Here is an 18,232-nt window from a genome sequence, read left to right on the forward strand (position 1 = left end):
TGTGATAATAGAGAGTCTGTTTCCAATAGACTCTCGACTAGCTTCACACACACTTAAATTGGGCTTTTTGCTTTTCAGAATGTTGCCAGGACGTTCTTCCGGAAAAAGAATTGGCCCGAAGGCCCACCTTAGGCAAAAGGGCCAAATTTACTGGGCTTTCAGTAGCTTCTTCTGGAGTCAAAGGCCCAGTATTACTAGTAATATATGTCTTCGTATAGCCTAGACAAATACAGTTGACACATATAGAAGAATACTTTTGGGCCACAATTCTTGTGTATGCATTCAAGGCAGCTTTTGAGACTTTATATGCTGCCATATCAGTGGGCCAACCTTTTTCTTCTAGAGACTTTTTCCTTCCTATACCATATATGAAACCTTATTACAAAAAATGTGCATAGTTTCATATTTACCCGCCATGTTCACAGTTATTCTACAAAATATATACTATTCATTAAATACCAATTATTAGGAGCTGATTCCTTCCTAATTAGGCGCGCTACAAATCTGGAACTAAATATTCTTCCAGATATTCCTATTTAGGCGCGCTACAATTATTGAAGTAAATATTCTTTCAGATATTTTCCACCATTGACAGTCATTAAAAAACTTGAAAGCTTTGAATTCAAATTTGAGTTTTCAAAAATCATTATTTGTTTGAATTGGGTGTTGTTGAAAATAATCGGGAATATGGTTTGGAGTTTATATCTCAATTTTGAGGGGTTTTGGTGAAGATTAGACTTGGTTTTGACTGAATTTCAGATTGAAACTCGAAGAAGAAGAAGACATATTGCAGAAATTGTAGATAAATTGTAGATTATTTGTATTCTGATTGTAGATGCTTTATTTTATGTTTTCACAAATAAAAAATGGTTAAAACTTCTACAAATCTTCTGGAAAAACGCAATTATGTCAAAAATCACAATTATGCTACAATTGAATGGGAATTGGGATATAAAAATTCAATGTACCCAGTTTGTAGATATTTTGTAGATAAATTGTAGATTATTTGTATTCTAATTGTAGATACTTTGTTTTCTGTTTTCACAAATCAAAAACGACTAAAACTTCTACAAATCTTCTGCAAAAAAACGCAATTATGTCGAAAATCCCAATTAAACTACAATCGAATGGGAATTGGAATATTAAAATTCAATATACCCAGTTTGTAGATATTTTGTAGATGAATTATAGATTATTTGTATTCTGATTGTGGATGCTTTGTTTTCTGTTTTCACAAATAAAAAACGACTAAAACTTCTACAAATCTTCTGCAAAAAACAATCTACAATTTATCTACAATTTCTGCAATATATCTTCTTCTTTTTCTTCTTCGAGTTTCAATATGAAATTCAGCCAAAACCAAGTCTAAATCTTCACCAAAACCCCTCAAAATTGAGATATAAACTCCAAAACATATTCCCAATTATTTACAACAACACCCAATCAAAACAAATAATGATTTTTGAAAACCCAAATTTGAATTCAAAGCTTTTTAATGGCTGTCAATGGTAGAATTGCTGCTCTCTTGTCTCTTTGAAGGTTTGTTCTTCTTCATTGAGAAAATTTAAAACTGAAGGTAAATGTGTGTATGAATTTTGAAGATTTGACTTCAATTTTGATGAACTTTGTTGTTCTTCATTGATGAACTTCAAGTTGGGAGAGAGAAACGTGTGGGGTGGGGATTTGGAGGAATATACGGTAGCGTTAATTAAAAAGTGATATACGGTATATTAATTGTACAGTTAAAACACATTATGATATAGAATTGATAATTAAATATACTAAATATAATTAAATCAAACCTTAAATATTAAAGGTAATATAGTTTTCTATATGGAATAGGAATGTAAAAATTCTTTTCTTCTAATAAACCCTCTTTGAAATCCATAAGAAACTCATTCAATACTTCATCCACTTTTTCTGTCGTAAGGCCTTCTACATCACTTAAAGTTTTTATGGCCCATTCATTTGATACTAGCTGAAAAGTATGTCAACCAACAAAAAGAATTAACTTAAATAGTGGATCAGCTAATTGCTCAAATTAAAAATATATATTCTGACATGCTATTTGTGTAAGGATCTCTTTCAAACACGGGAAGGTGAAAAAGAAAAAAATGATAAAATGCAAGAAAATGTGATATTGTGAGCTACAACTTTTTACCTTTTTATTGTAAATATTTGATTTCTGCTATTTCCGGTGGGACTATACTGGATATGTTATTGTTGTTGTGTTTGATTCTTAGTACTTATCTCAAATTAGGTACTACAGTTAAATTTTGAGGTAAAATTTAATAATTTTGGCCCTAACAATTCAGATGTTGTTGGACATTACGAAACCTACACAAAGTTTTAAATATATATCTTATATTTAAATTTGTTTGGTGCAGATAAACTTTTACCATATTTTACTAAGTCATAATTAGCAAATAGAAAAAGAGGGAAAAAAGTAATTTCTATGTTCTTTAAGGAAATAGTCCAAAGGTTAAGTTAGGATTACCTTAATATTTCCAAGCAATGAAGAAATATTAACAACCTTTGGTAAAGGAGACAAAGAGGAGTAGTGGAATAAAAGCTTCAATCATTTTTTTTGCTCCATAATAATTAGTGGTTACACATTCTTTGCCAATTCAGAAGTCTCTATCAGTTTTTCATTTGACTTGATTGGAGCTTCATCATCCTGCATTAATTATTTATAAATTGTTAATTTATTTAAAAAATAAATATAAATTTATAATTTTCGACAGAATTCGGTAGAAAATTTCAATAAAGTGAAATAAAGGGAAAAATATGAAGTAACCTCAGTTGTAATGCCTAAAGCTCGAACAACGTCTCGTTCTATTAGCTCCGGAAGGATTGAAATATAGTTTATGATGGTTTATTGTTAGTTCCTAAGTTAATTAACCAACTCATAAGATAACCCTTTCTATTACTTAATGTGTCTCATATTAGAGTTAAATTAAAGTAAACTTGTCTCGGTATTCTGTTTTGGAGAGTTTTAATAACCAAAAAATTCTTAACAAATCTAGTACTTGCATACATATGTTGTGTTTCATATGCTTAGAAAACAGATATTTCCAAATATTTAACTGTAGTATATACATTAGCAGTGTCATAGATTTTTATAACTTAAAAATAACTTAAGAAATATATGTGTGTAACCATTCATAAAACGTAAGATTAGTAATTTGAAATTTAAACAAATTATTTTATATCAGCAGCTCAAGATAAATCATTTCCAAATTATGTGGTTCAGGTATTGGCGCTGGATTCCCTATATATCAAAACTAGAGATAATATATTGACGAGTTTGGTCCACCTATGGTGCTTTCTATGTCTCCACAGCTGGTTCGTACGTTAGTTCCTAGAAAGATGGAATACTTTACTGGCTAGCAAAAGTCGTCCACTAATAAACTCCAACTTTACTAGTTTATAACAATTTGACAAGAAATAACCCACTAACCGATGTAAAAATAATAGTCAAAAATATATATATAATTTGTATAATTTTTATATATAACATACGTAATGTATATGTATATACAAAAGTGATAATATGCCTTAATTAAAGTTATTGGGTTTCAGATTTTAATTATTAAAAAAAATCGATAATAAGCTATTCCCTCTTTAATGGGTCTTACACAGTACGAATCTAATAAATGGGTAGGTCACATTTAGCCGGTCCTCAAAAATAATTACATCTGCTCTCAAGTACACAAAAATAATACTGAATAAAAGATGTATAATTTATGTATATTGTATAGTAATATATATAAAATATACATTTTGCCTACTATTATTTTTTGAAGCAGTTATACTATGTTGTTTTTCAATTTAAAATTAATCGACGTCGAAATACGATTACCAAACATAAGCTGAAAATTTCTTTTAGAAAAAAACAAGAAACCGACCTCCTCCCACCCTCAAAAGAAAGAAGAAAAATGAAAAAGAAAGATAAGATCAATGAACAGAGAGAGGATAAATGTATATTATAATCTGTTTATTTTAAATTTATCTTGGATTAAACGATATTAATTAATCTCATTACAAAAAGATTAGAAAACTAATTGAAGAATATATATATTGGATAAATTTCATATATTGTCAAACTAGCTTTCGCTTCCTTTTTTATTTTTTTATTTTAATTTTCTTCTTCTTTTGCTGTAAAGTCAAAACTAATTTTTGTCACTTAGAAATGAATACATTTTTACATTTTTTTCCAAGGAAAATCAGATCAATTTAGTTATTACTCCGTCCGTTCACTTTTACTTGACACGTTTGACTTTTCATGCCTCTTAAAAAATAATAAATGAAGTGCATAATTTACCATGATACCCATATTAATTTATGCATATTTTATTAAACTTGAAAAAATGATTTGAAATTAGTAATAAATATTGTGGGTATAACAGTAAAAAAAATTGTCTTCTCTTGACATGCATAAAGTGACAAGTAAAAATAAAAATTTATTTTTATTATATATGTCAAGTAAAAATGAACGGAGGGAGTAAAATCTAGGGACAGAAATAGCATAGCGACCCTTCCCGATTTGTCTTTATTGAAAACATTTAAAATAAAATGTGGAGGTATTTCCAAGAACATGGTGTTGTCCACTTTTGGATTTGGTGGAGTCAAACGTTGTTCACACAATCAAAATGCTATAAAAACCCTTATTCGACCTCCGAAAAGCCATATAGGCATGCCAGATCAGCAAACATGTGAACAAGGTTTTGCCATGTCAGCCTTGAGAATTTATGATTAGTGAACGTACAATTTATCGCAATAAAGATATAGAACTCGATACATTATCATTTTCATCAGATAAAAATTATTCCCTTCAACCAATTACTCGATAATATTTATCTGAAAATTTTTATCGGATAAATTATATCGGGTGAAAAAAACTCTTTAAACATTACAAAAAGTTATATTAAGGATATGAAATAGTGAGCAATGATATTAAACTGTTTTCTTTCATAAGGTTGAAAGAAAAAGAAGAACTATGAAATTATGTACTCCCTCGGGCCTAATTGATGTGATGAAGTTTGGTTTTTGAAAGTTAAATTTCTCAATTTTGAGAGTAAATTTGGATATAGAATATTTAATTAAATATATTTTTTTACATAATAACAATTCAAAAATTTAAAGGTCATATAAAAAATATTTGGGTAAAAAATAAATTTGTTTGCTTTCGAAATCCGTACATCTCCTAAAAGGGTGTAATTCCTACTCCCTCTGTCTCAAAATATCTGTTGTGTTTATCTTTTACACTACCTTTAAGAAAATATATATAAGAGATTTTTTTACTGTTTTACCCTTATTTATATCTTAAGATATAATCTCTCTTCATTTAATATTTACTCATAATTGAGATATTTGTGGTATTTAAGAACAATTAATATTAAGGTTAAAATAGTAAAAAAAAAATACTAATTAATTTAGTCTTGAATATCTAAAATGGCAAATAACACTATAAGAAATATGATTTTTTGTGACGATCTTTTGCGGCGACATGTATAGATGCCACAAAAAGTAGTTTTTGTGGCGACTTCAAAAGGTTGCCACAAAAGTGATATTTTTAGCGGCGACTCTTTTACCGACGCTGTAGAAAATAGCATATAGTTCGCTACAAAAATGTACTACTCTCTCTGTTCCAATTTATATGAACCTATTTCCTTTTTGGTCCGTTCCAAAAAGAATGACCCCTTTCTAAATTTGGAAACAATTTAGCTTAAACTTACAATTCTACCCTTAACGAGAAACTTTTATAACCACACAAATACTCTGAGTCCCTTTTTGACTTGTTTAGGACTACAAATTCTAAAAGTCTTCATTTTTTCTTAAACTATATGTCCAGTCCAATAGGTTCACATAAATTGAAACGGAGAGAGTAGTTTTTTACAATAAAATATGGTTGAAAATGTATTGTGGCGACCTTAAAAAGCCGCTTCTAAAGACCTTGTTGTGGGGACATTATCGCTCCTGGAGTTTTGGTGGCACCTTATATGTCGCCACTAATTATTTTATTTTGATATTGATTATTATTTTTACTTATATATAGTTTGGGAAAAAGTTCATTATTACCCCTATAAAAAAAAAAATAGTACACGTTTGTCCTCCGTTTTAATTTACGTCCAAAATCACTCTACCGTTAACAAAGTAAGTGAAACTGCTCCTAACCATAACGGATGGCCAATGTGGCACCTGACCCAGCAAAATTTTTGTCACATAGGATTTCAAGTCAGTTATTCATTAATTCTTAGCCAACTTAATGAAAAGCTGACTTGGATCCTATGTGGCAAAAATATTGCGGGGTTAGGTGTCACATTGTCCATCCGTTAGGGTTAGAGGCAGTTCCACTTATTTTGTTAACAGTAGGGTGAATTTTGGGTGTAAACTGAAATGGAGGATAAACGTATACTATATACAATAGTACATGGGCAATAATGGCCTTTTCCCTATAAATTTTACTATTAGTTGAAATAAGTTCATGTATTTTTTGTACCTTAATATTGCTGAATAAGTACTTAAAATAATTTTATATATCTATACACTTAAATATAAATACTGATATACTGAAAAGGTTTAATATTTCACCCCAGTTCCCTCTGGGCCCTTCATATCTAAAAGGAGTTTAGGGTTTCCTCTCTTAACTCGCATTGTTTACCATCAGAGACACAATTACCTCTCGGCCAAGAAGAAAACCCATCTCATTTTTGAATAAAGGAGGAGATTTAAAAGAGGTAGCAGAGGTCTATGTCCCAGAAGTTGAAGTTTGAGTAACATTAAGGTACAATCGTTTTTTTTTTGTGTTGGTTTGATTCAGTTTCTTTTTGGGTCAATTTGACTTTTCTCTTGCACATCATTATTCATGAAAAACTCACATTTCCCGTTAATTCCAATTTCTGTGCTACCGAAGCAACAAAATAAACAAATTCCGACAATTTCAGTTCTTGCTGACTTTTTATTTCTAGGGTTTGGTTGATTCTCGCAGATATAGTTGCATCGAGGTGAGCTGAAGTCACTCCTTTCTAACTTAGGGTTTCGTTATTACACCGTTTTTGCATTTTGTCAAACTTTTTGGCTCTCTAAACATCTATGGCTTTGTTGCCCTTGAAGTTTTTGGCTCTGTTCATTTCTGCTTATAGAACAGGGGGCCGGCCGCGACCAGTGCCACTTTTCTTCAATTTGAGAAAATTTCCCTGGTTGAGGTTAAGTTAAAACTAGTCCTTGTTCTCATGGTTATCGTTTATGTTCTGCTTTTAATGATGAATTTTATTTAGCCACTGAATTGTGTATGTATTGTTACTACATCTAATTAGTTGTTTTCTTACATTTTTATTTCTATCAATTCTTTGTTCTGCTTTTCTTTTGTTTATTTCAATTCTTGGTTTTGCTTCTCTTTCTGCTCTCGCTGTGCACATGCTTGTGTTTTTATTTTTGACCTTGTATCTTTTTTCTTGGTATTTGGTTCTTTGATTGGTTTTGGGAGGAAGAAAGAGTAGAAGCAATATGAAAAATTGAAGTACTCTGTTCTGGTTTCCTCTTTGAATAGAATGTAATCTATATGCATAAGAGGAAGACAGGACATAATGCGGAACATAATTTATATCCTTAATATTAATGTGGCGAGACAAACAATGCAGAACGTATTTATATCCGGTTTTATCATGGAGCAAAGGGAGGAGCATGATTCTAAAAATTCAAGAAAATGCAATACTACACTTCTTAGCTTACTATTTTAATGTCTTTAGTCTTATCTTTATATCAGCTTCTTTATCTAAAATAGTTTTATTAAGCATCTAAAGATGGACTTCTGGTCATTCGTTAACCTTCTCCATAAATGATGAAGAGAGAAAAGCGTGTCTAATTTTAAAATGAGAAAGGAGCTATGTATATGCTAAGGATTTTTAAGAACTAAAAGAGTTTAAGATTGACACAATTTATGCTTTTCTTGTTTGTACCGAACTACAAGTAACCAATAACTATGTTCAGCAATGTAAGCACAGCTATACTGGGTTGTAAAGATATACCATCCACATTAAACACTTATCTGATGCAAGTATAACTATAATATTACAGATTGGTGGTTTTAGATCAAGATACTATACATTCATTGTAAGCATGCTTTCTTATTTTTCTTCGGTTATGGCTCACTTTATGTGATGACTCAAAATGTCATCATTTGATTTACAAGTAAATTCTGTATTTCGAGACTTTAAAAGCCTCTTTTTATTTTATCCCGATTTGCGTGCACGGTTTGGGCGTATATCCGGAACGCTTTTATGTGAAAATATGATGAAAATGCTAATTTGGCCTTTAAAATTGAATTTAAGTTGACTTCGGTCAATATTTTGGGTACACGGATCTGAACCCGTGATTTGACGGTCCCGGAGAGTCCGTAGAAAAATATGGGACTTGGACGTATGTCCGGAATTGAATTTCGAGGTCCCAAGTTCGAAAAATGAATTTTTGAAGAAAATTGTTTAACTGAAATTATAAGAGTTTTTGGAAATTTAAATGTGTTTGAATTTGACGGTATGGGCCCATATTTTGGTTCCGGAGCCCGATATAGGTCTTATATGGTATTTAAGTCAAGCCTGTAGAATTAGGTAAGAAACGAACTTGATATGATGTGAATCGGACCCTCGGTTGTTAAAATTGGAACTAAAGAGTTCTTGAGATTCTTTTTTGATTTTGATACTAAATTCGTTGTTAAAGGTGTTAAATTTGACGATTTGATCGCACGAATAAGTCCATATGATGTTTTTGAGTTAGTGTGCATGTTTGGTTTGGAGCTACGAGGGCTCGCTTGAGTTTTGGATAGGCTGTGGGATGTTTTTACACTTAGGAAAAATTGCAGGTTTGCTGTTTCTAGTGTGCTGGTGTTTTGTTCTTCGCGTTCGCGAAGGGACTCTCGCGAACGCGAAGGGTAAGTTAGTCTGAAGGAAAATTCCTTATACGCGAACGCGAAACACAGGTCGCGAACACGAAGCCTTGTGGGTGTTACTCTTCGCGAACGCGAAGGCCTTTTGGTCGGGGATTGGGGGAAGGGATTTTGTTCTACGCGAACGCGGCCATTTGATCGCGAATGCGAAGGCCATTTGGGCCTGACCCATTGCGAACGCGATGAAGGCCCGCCCAGTCATTTTAAAACAGATTTCAAAACGGGCAAAACTCATTTTCTCCATATTTTCGAACTCCCAAGGCCTAGAGGCGATTTTCTTCACACAAATTCATTCCCAAAGTGTTGGTAATCAATTTTAAACTTTTACTCTTTCAATTACCCAATGTTTTTCATCATTTTTAATCAAAAATCAAGAGTTTTCATGGTAGAAATTAGGAATTTGGGTAAAGTTAGTGCTTTTTGAATAATTGAAATTTAGACCTCGTTTAAGGGTCGAATTTCGAAACTAATTGCATATTTGGGCTCGTGGGTAAATGAGTGATCGGGTTTTGGTCTGAACCTTGAGTTTTAATCAAGCGGGCCTGGGGTCGATTTTTGACTTTTTGAGAAGAATGATAGAAACCTATAATTTGGCATTGGGGTTGAATTCTTTAGCATTTATTGATGTTAAACTAATTTGGGCTAGATACGAGCAAATTGGAGGCGAATTCTAAAGGAAAAGCGGTGTTTGAGACTTGAGTTGGCCGTGAAAATTCGAGGTAAGTATTTTGGTCTAACCTTAGCTTGAGGGAATATGTATTGTGCTTTAATTGCTATGTGCTAGTGTAGTATACGATGTATAAGTGTGGTGACGAGTATCTATACGTCGTTGTCAAGTATGCTCGTGAATCTTAAATTGTAATCGTTGTGTTTCTTAATAAGTATTACAAATGCCCAAGTGGTTGATTCTCCGTGTTGGGCAAGAATTATGATTATTCTCTTGGTAATTGTTTACGGTTGAGTATTGGTTCCAGTTGAGGTTTTATTTGTGAAGTTAAATGTTGGTACAAGTTTGGTTATAGCTGATTCCCTTGTCGGGACGTATTTCATTCTTATTGTTGGTTCTCTTATCGGAATGTGTTTATTCTCATTGTTGATTCCCTTGTCGGGATATTGTTGTTCCTTATTGTTCCCTTTTCGAGATTCTTTTGTGATTGATGTTGAGTTGTATATTAGGATTGGGTTGTACGCCACAACAATACTATATAAGATCGGGTTGCACGCCGCAACATGGAGTAATAAGGGAGGACAAGAGGGGTCGGGTTGCACGCCGCAACAGTGAGATATGATTGGATCGGGTTGCACGCTGTAACAGTGATATATGATTTGGATCGGGTTCCGCGCCGCAACAATAAAGAATAGAAATGGATATTGATTTGTTACTATTTCTTTGTTCTTACTGATGCGAACTTTAAAATGTTTTTTACGCTTTTCTACTGAGTTACTGTTGGTACATGATATTTCCCCGCAGTATGTTTCCCTTTCCATCTTTACCTGCTAGTTTTTGTTATTATTACTTGTCGTATATGCTTTAACTGCACAAGTTTATTTGGTAGTCTTGTCCTAGTCTCGTCACTGCTTTGTTGAGATAGGCTCGACACTTACTAGCACATATGGTCGGTTGTGCTGATATTACACCCTGCACTGTGTGCAGATCTCGATACCGGAGCTTTTGGACCTTAGAGTGGTTGCTGCCTTCAGTCTAGCGGAGACCCGAGGTAGCCCTATAGATGTTCACATGCCTTGGCGTCCCCTTTATCCTTATATTCTGTTTTCATTTACTTGAGAGACAGATTGTATCTTTCTTTCCAAACAATTGTTTGTAGTATTCGTAGATGGTCCGTGATATTGTGACACCAGTTCTAAGTAGAGATATATTTTGTATTTTTCGTACTATTATTTGGCTAAGTTATCAGATTTCGTCTTTCGCATTTCTTTAATTATTATTATTATTCCGCTGTTGATTGCATGTTGATTTAAAATTGTTAAAAGGTTAAGAAAAAAAGTAATAAGATATATAATATCTTTAGGTTGTTTAGGTTTCACAATTCACGGACACGTTTGGTAGAGTCTGAGGGATCGGTACGGAGATGTTTGTGCTTATCCCCAGAGGCTATATAGTTAGGAACAGTTTCACTTCTATTCATCTCTTTCGTGTGGTTTGGTTTCTCAATGCTAATTGAATTTCTACTCTATTCTTTCGAGATGACGAGAACACACGCTTCTTCATCCACTGACCAGTAGCTCGAGCCCCTAGCGGCAGTTTCCACGAGGGGCAGAGAACGAGGTCCAGGTCGTGCTAGGGGCCGAGGAAGGGGCAGAGCTTAACCTAGTGCAGCAACAGGGTTCCTGTGCTATGGTTCAGGCACCAAGTGTTCCACCGCCCGATCAACCAGCTAGGGGTTAGAGTAGAGGTGCTAGAGGTAGAGGTAGAAGTCAGGCTGCTATAGGTGGAGGCCAGCCAGCAGGAGGTCGTCCCAGGGATGTAGCTCAGAGTGGTGGGGCCCAGCCCCGATGTTATGCTCTTCCAGCCAGGACCGAGGCTGAGACCTCCAATGTAGTTATCGCAGGTACCGTTTTGGTCTGTAGTAGAGATGCTTCAGTTCTATTTGATCCAGGGTCTACATACTCCTATGTGTCATCTTATTTTGCCCTGTATCTAGTTACGCCTAGTGAATCTGAGTGCTCATGTATATGTGTCTACACCGATGAGTGATTCTATTGTGGTGGATCGTGTCCATCGTTCATGTATAGTTGTGATTGGGGGTTTTGAGACCCGAGTAGATCTGTTACATTTGGATATGGTCGATTTTGATGTCATATTGAGGATGGACTGGTTATCACCCTACCACGCTATCTTGGACTGTCATGCCAAGAACCTTAGCCTTGTCGGGTGGAGAAGGACTCCTGGTTATTCTACCCGTAGGGTTATCTCATATATGAAGGATCGGCGTATGGTTGAGAAGAGATGTTTGGAATATTTGGCGTATGTTTATGATTCTAGTGCCGAGGTTCCTTCTATGGATTATATTCCGGTGGTATGTGATTTTCCGGATGTGTTTTCTGCAGACCTGTCGGGTATGCCGCCTGATAGGGATATTGACTTTTGCATTGATTTGGCTCCGAACACTCATCCCATTTCTATTTCGTCGTATCGTATGGCCCCGCCAGAGTTGAAAGAATTGAAAGAATAGTTGCAAGACTTGCTTGATAAAGGCTTCATTAGACCTAGTGTCTCGCCTTGGGGTACGCTGGTGTTGTTTGTTAAGAAGAAGGATGGATCGATGAATACATGTATAGATTATCGGCAGTTGACCAAGGTCACAATCAAGAATAAGTATCCATTGCCGAGGATTGATGATTTGTTTGATTAGCTTCAGGGTGCCAAGGTGTTTTCGAAGATTAATTTGAGATCTGGCTACCATCAGTTGAGGATTAGGGCGTCTGATGTCCCTAAGACAACTTTTCGCACTCGGTACAAGCATTATGAGTTCTTAGTGATGTCATTTGGGTTGACAAATGCCCCAACAACTTTCATGGTCTTGATGAACCGAGTGTTCAAGCCTTATTTGGATTCCTTCGTGATTGTCTTCATTGATAATATTTTGATCTATTCCCGCAGTCGGGAGGAGCACGAGCAGCATCTTCGAGTTGTTTTTCAGACTCTGAGGGATAGTCAGTTGTATGCCAAGTTTTCAAAGTGTGAGTTTTGGTCGAGTTCGGTTGCATTATTGGGTCATATTGTATCAGTAGACGCTATTCAGGTGGATCCTAAGAAGATTGCGGCAGTCAAGGACTGGCCTAAACCCACATCAGCTACAGAGATCCAAAGTTTCTTGGGTTTGGCGGGCTATTACCGTCGGTTTGTGGAGGAGTTTTCATCGATTGCAACCCCGATGACCAGGTTGACCTAGAAGAGTGACCAGTTCAGATGGTCAGATGAGTGTGAGGCGAGCTTTCAGAAGCTCAAGACAGCTTTGACTGCGATACTAGTGTTGGTTTTACCCACAGGTTCAGGGCCATATATAGTGTATTATGACGCATCGCGTATTGGACTTGGTGCGGTGTTGATGTAGAATGGCAAGGTTATTGCATATGCTTCGCGACAGCTGAAGATCCACGAGAAGAATTATCCAGTTCATGATTTGGAGGCATTATTTGTTCACGCGCTGAAGATTTGAAGGCATTATTTGTATGGTGTGTCATGTGAGGTGTTCATGGATCACAAGAGTTTACAATACTTATTCAAGCAGAAGGAGCTAAATTTGAGGCAGAGGAAGTGGTTGGAGCTGTTGAAAGACTATGATATCACCATCGTGTATCATCCGGGAAAGACCAATGTGGTGGCCGATGCATTGAGTAGGAAATCAGCTAGTATGTGCAGCCTTGCGTATATTCCAGTCGGTGAGAGATGACTTTCTTTGGATGTTCAAGTTTTGGCCAATCAGTTCGTGAGGTTGGATGTTTCTGACCCAGCCGTGTTCTAGCTTACTCAGTCGCTCTTTCTTCATTATTTGAGCATATCCGAGATCAGTAGTATGATGATCCTCATTTTCTTGTCCTTAGAGACAAGATGTGGCATAGAGGTGCCAAGCAGGTTACAGTTGGATATGATGGAGTTTTGAGGATGCAGGGTCGTATTTGTGTGCCTAATGTAGATGTGCGTCGTGAGTTGATTTTAGAGGAGGCTTATAGTTTCTGGTATTCTATTCATCCGGGCGCCGCTAAGATGTATCAGGATTTGCGGCAACATTATTGGTGGTGAAGGGTGAAGAAGGACATTGTTTTCTATGTAGCTCGGTGTTTAAATTGTCAGTAGGTAAAATACGAGCATTAGAGACCTGGTGATTTATTTCAGAAGATTGAGATTCCTGAGTGCAAGTGGGAGCGGATCACTATGGACTTTGTTGTTGGACTCCTACGGACTCAGAGGAAGTTCGATGTCGTATGGGTTATTATTGATAGGATGACCAAGTCAGCGTATTTCATTCTTGTGGTAGTCTCCTATTATTCCGAGAGGTTAGCTGAGATCTATATTCGGGAGATTATTCGTCTTCATGGTGTACCCGTGTCTATTATTTCTGACCGAGGTACGCAGTTCACCTCGCTTTTTTGAAGTCCGAGCACAACATTTCATCCCAGACTGACGGACAGTCCGAGCGTACTATTCAAATTTTGGAGGATATGCTCCGAGCTTGTGTTATGGACTTTGGAGGTTCGTGGGATCAGTTCTTGCCTTTAACAGAGTTTGCCTACAACAACAGCTACCAGTCGAGCATTTAGATGGCTCCCTATGAGGCATTATATGGTAGGCGGTGTTGGCCACTAGTTGGATGCTTTGAGCCAGGAGAGGCTCGGTTGTGGGTACAAATTTAGTCTAGGATGCCTTGGATAAGGTGAAGATTATTTAGGACAGGCTTCGTGCAGCTCAGTCCAGGCAGAAGAGTTACGCCGACCACAAGGTTCGTTATATGGCATTTATGGTCGGAGAACAGGTGTTGCTCCGAGTGTCGCTCATGAAGGACGTGATGAGATTTGGGAAGAAGGGCAAGCTAAGCCCTAGGATCATTGGTCCTTTTGAGATTCTTGATCGAGTAGGAGAGGTGACTTATAGACTTGCGTTGCCGCTGAGTTTATCAGCTGTGCACCCAGTGTTTCATGTGGCCATGCTTCAGAAGTATCATGGCGATCCATCCCACGTGTTAGACTTCAGCACTGTCCAGTTGGACAAGGATCTGACCGATGAGGAAGAGTCGGTGGCCATTCTGGACCGGCAGGTTCGTCAGTTGAGATCGAAAAGTTACCCTTCTATTTGTGTTTAATGGAGAGGTCAGCCTGCTGAGGAAGCTACCTGGGAGTCTGAGTCCGATATGCGGAGCCGATATCCCCATCTTTTCCCCGACCTAGGTACTTCTTTTCTATGTCCGTTCGAGGATGAATGATTGTTTTAGAGGTGGAGGATGTGATCACTTGATTTACAAGTAAATTCTGTATTCTGAGGCCTTAAAAGCCTCCTATTATCTCACCTTGATTTGCGTGCACGATCCGGACATATATCCGAAATGCTTTTATGTGAAAATTTGATGAAAAATGCTAATTTGGCCTTTAAAATTGAATTTAAGTTGACTTCGGTTAATATTTTGGGTAAACAAATCCGGACCCGTGATTTGACGGTTTCAGAGTGTCAGTAGAAAATTATGGGACTTGGGCGTATGTCCGAAATTGAATTCCGAGGTCCCAAGCCTGAGAAATGAATTTTTGAAGAAAATTGTTAACTGAAATTATAAAAGTTTTTGAAAATTTAAATGTGTTTGAATTTGACGGTATCGGCCCATATTTTGGTTCTGAAGCCCGGTACAGGTCTTATATGGTATTTAAGTCGAGCCTGTAGAATTTGGTAAGAAACGGATTTGATATGACGTGAATCAGACCCTCGATTGTTAAAATTGGAACTTAGAGTTATTGAGAATCTTCTTTGATTTTGATGCTAAATTCGTTGTTAAAGGTGTTAATTTGGCGATTTGATCGCACGAGTAAGTCCATATGATGTTTTTGAGTTAGTGTACATGTTTGGTTCGAGGGCTCGTGTGAGTTTTGGATAGGCCACGTGATGTTTTTATACTTAGGAAAAATTGCAGGTTTGCTGTTTCTGGTGTGTTGGTGTTTTGTTATTCGCGTTCGCGAAGGGACTCTCGCGAATGCGAAAGGTAAGTTAGTTTGAAGTAAAATTCCTTTTACGCGAACGCGAAACAAAGGTCGCGAACACGAAGCCTTGGGGGTGTTACCCTTCGCGAACGCGGACCTGCTATCGCGAACGTGAAAGCCTTTTGGCCGGGGACTGGGGGAAGGGATTTTGTTCTACATGAACGCGGCCACTTGACCGCGAACGCGAAGATCATCTGGGCCTGACCCATCGCGAACGCGATAGGCCCATCGCGAACGCGATGAAGGCCTGCCCAGTCATTTTAAAACAGATTTCAAAACGAACAGAACTCATTTTCTCCATATTTTCGAACTCCCAAGGCTTAGATGCGATTTTCTTCACACAAATTCATCCTCAAAGTGTTGGTAATCAATTCTAAACTTTACTATTTCAATTACCCAATATTTTTCATCACTTTTTAATCAAAAATCAAGAAATTTCATGGTAGAAATTAGACATTTGGGTAGAGTTAGGGCTTTTTGAATAATTGGAATTTAGACCTCGTTTTTGGGTCGGATTTCGAAACTAATTGTATATTTGGGCTCGTGGGTGAATTGGTGATCGGGTTGTGGTCTAAACCTCGAGTTTTGACCAAGTGGGCTCGGGATCGATTTTTGACTTTTTGGGAAGAATGATAGAAAACTTATAATTTAGCATTGGGGTTGAATTCTTTAGCATTTATTGATGTTGTTAAACTAATTTGGGTTAGATACGAGTAAATTGGAGGCGAATTCTAAAGGAAAAGCGGTGTTTGAGGCTTGAGTTGGCCGTGGAAGTTCGAGGTAAGTGTTTGGTCTAACCTTAGTTTGAGGGAATATGTATTGTGCTAGTGTAGCGTACGACGTATAGGTATGATGACGAGTATCTATACATCATTTTCAAGCATGCCCGTGATTCTTAAATTGTAATCGTTATGTTTCTTAATAAGTACTACAAATGACTAAGTGGTTGATTCTCCGTGTTGGGCAATAGTTATGATTATCACGATCCAAATTTCTCACCCTCGGGAGTCGTGATGGTGCCTACTCGTGGTAGGAAAGCCGAATATTATAAAATCATTACCTTTTTTTTTATTAAACATGTTCAACAATTTAAAATAATAAGTGATTAAACAGCGGAATAAATTAAATAATCGAAAATGCGGAAGTCGAAACTTAATAATTCAACCAAACACTGATACATAATCTGAAGTACAATACTACCCAGAATTTTGTGTCACAAGTCACGGACTATCTAAAAATGCTACAAATAAGGTATGAATGGAAATATATAAATCTGCCTCTGAATAAGTAAAAACAGAAAGAGAAATGATAGGAGGAGACGCCAAGGCCCGTGGACTTCTGCAGGACTACCTCGGGTCGCCTGAATGGACTGAAGTCAACACCTTTACTGCGGTCAAAACACTCCGGTATCAGTATCTGCACACAGTGCAGAGTGTAGTATCAGCACAATCGACCATATATGCTGGTAAGTGCCTAGCCTAACCTCGACAAAGTAGTGACGAGACTAGGACCAGACTACCAAATAAACCTGTGCAGTTAAATCATATACAGCGGAAATAAAAGCAGATAATTGCAACTAAAGTTGGGCGGGAGAAACATGCTACGGGGAGTAATAGGTAACAACAGAATAACAATAGAAAAATGTAAAGAACGCCATAAATCAAATACCGGCAAAAGATAAGGAAATAAGAAACAAGTACACATGTAATACCGTTGCAGGCGTACAATCCGCTCCCATTTCATATAGTACCGTCGCAGGCGTGCAACCCGCTCCCATTTCATATAGTACCATTGGAGGCGTGCAGCCCGCTCCCATTTCATATAGTACCGTTGCAGACGTGTAACCCGCTCCCATTTCATATAGTACCGTTGCAGGCGTGCAATCCGCTCTCTTTTCATTTATCAACACCAATCATAAAAGAATGCCGGCAAGGGAACAATAATATAACAACATCCCGGAAGGGAACAATAATATGACAACAACATCCCGGCAAGGGAAAAATAATATGACAACAATATCCCGATAAGGGAACAATAATGGTAATCCTCATATGAAGCACAAATAAACCATAACGGAGTTACAACAATTACAATACAAGACTCACGAGCATGCTTGACACCGACGTATAGATACTCGTCACCATTCCTATACGTCGTACTCCACAATTAACACATAGCAAATAAGATACAACTCCTAATCTCTCAAGTTAAGGTTAGACCAAACACTTACCTCAAACTTCCACGGCCAACTCAAGCCTTGAACACTGCTTTTCCTTTAGAATTCGCCTCTAATACATTCGAATCTAACCATAATTAACTTAAAATCATTAATTAATGCTAAAAGAACTATATTTACTGAAAATTATAATTTTTCCTAAATTTTCGCAAAAATAGTTAAAACCCGACCCCGGGCCTGCTTGGTCCAAACTCAGGATTCAGACCAAATTATGTTTACCCATTTACCCATGAGCCCAAATATGCAATTTGTTTCGAAATTCTACCCCAAAACGAGGTCTAAATTCCAATTATTCAAAAAGCCCTAACTCTACCCAAATTCCTAATTTTTACCATGAAAACCCTTGA

The 18,232-nt window shown here is 36.5% G+C and overlaps 1 long non-coding RNA gene and 1 pseudogene across 3 annotated transcripts; one reads left to right on the forward strand and one right to left on the reverse strand.

The window, feature by feature from the left end:
- Positions 1 to 74: 74 nt before the first annotated feature.
- Positions 75 to 2,854, reverse strand: LOC107786190 ((+)-neomenthol dehydrogenase-like; annotated as a pseudogene).
- A 3,682-nt stretch (positions 2,855 to 6,536) lies between these two features.
- LOC142181290 (uncharacterized) lies at positions 6,537 to 11,633 on the forward strand. Of its 3 annotated transcripts, XR_012709966.1 has the most exons (3): positions 6,574 to 9,663; positions 10,599 to 10,662; positions 11,150 to 11,633. It is a non-coding gene; the product is annotated as an uncharacterized LOC142181290 (long non-coding RNA). The 3 variants fall into 3 exon arrangements; XR_012709965.1 differs by lacking the exon at positions 11,150 to 11,633 and having other exon boundaries at positions 6,537 to 9,663; positions 10,121 to 10,838; XR_012709964.1 differs by lacking the exon at positions 11,150 to 11,633 and having other exon boundaries at positions 6,537 to 9,663; positions 10,599 to 10,838.
- The last annotated feature ends 6,599 nt before the right edge of the window (positions 11,634 to 18,232 follow it).

This window comes from Nicotiana tabacum, chromosome 1, assembly GCF_000715075.1.
Source record: "Nicotiana tabacum cultivar K326 chromosome 1, ASM71507v2, whole genome shotgun sequence".
NCBI classification, from domain to species: Eukaryota; Viridiplantae; Streptophyta; class Magnoliopsida; order Solanales; family Solanaceae; genus Nicotiana; species Nicotiana tabacum.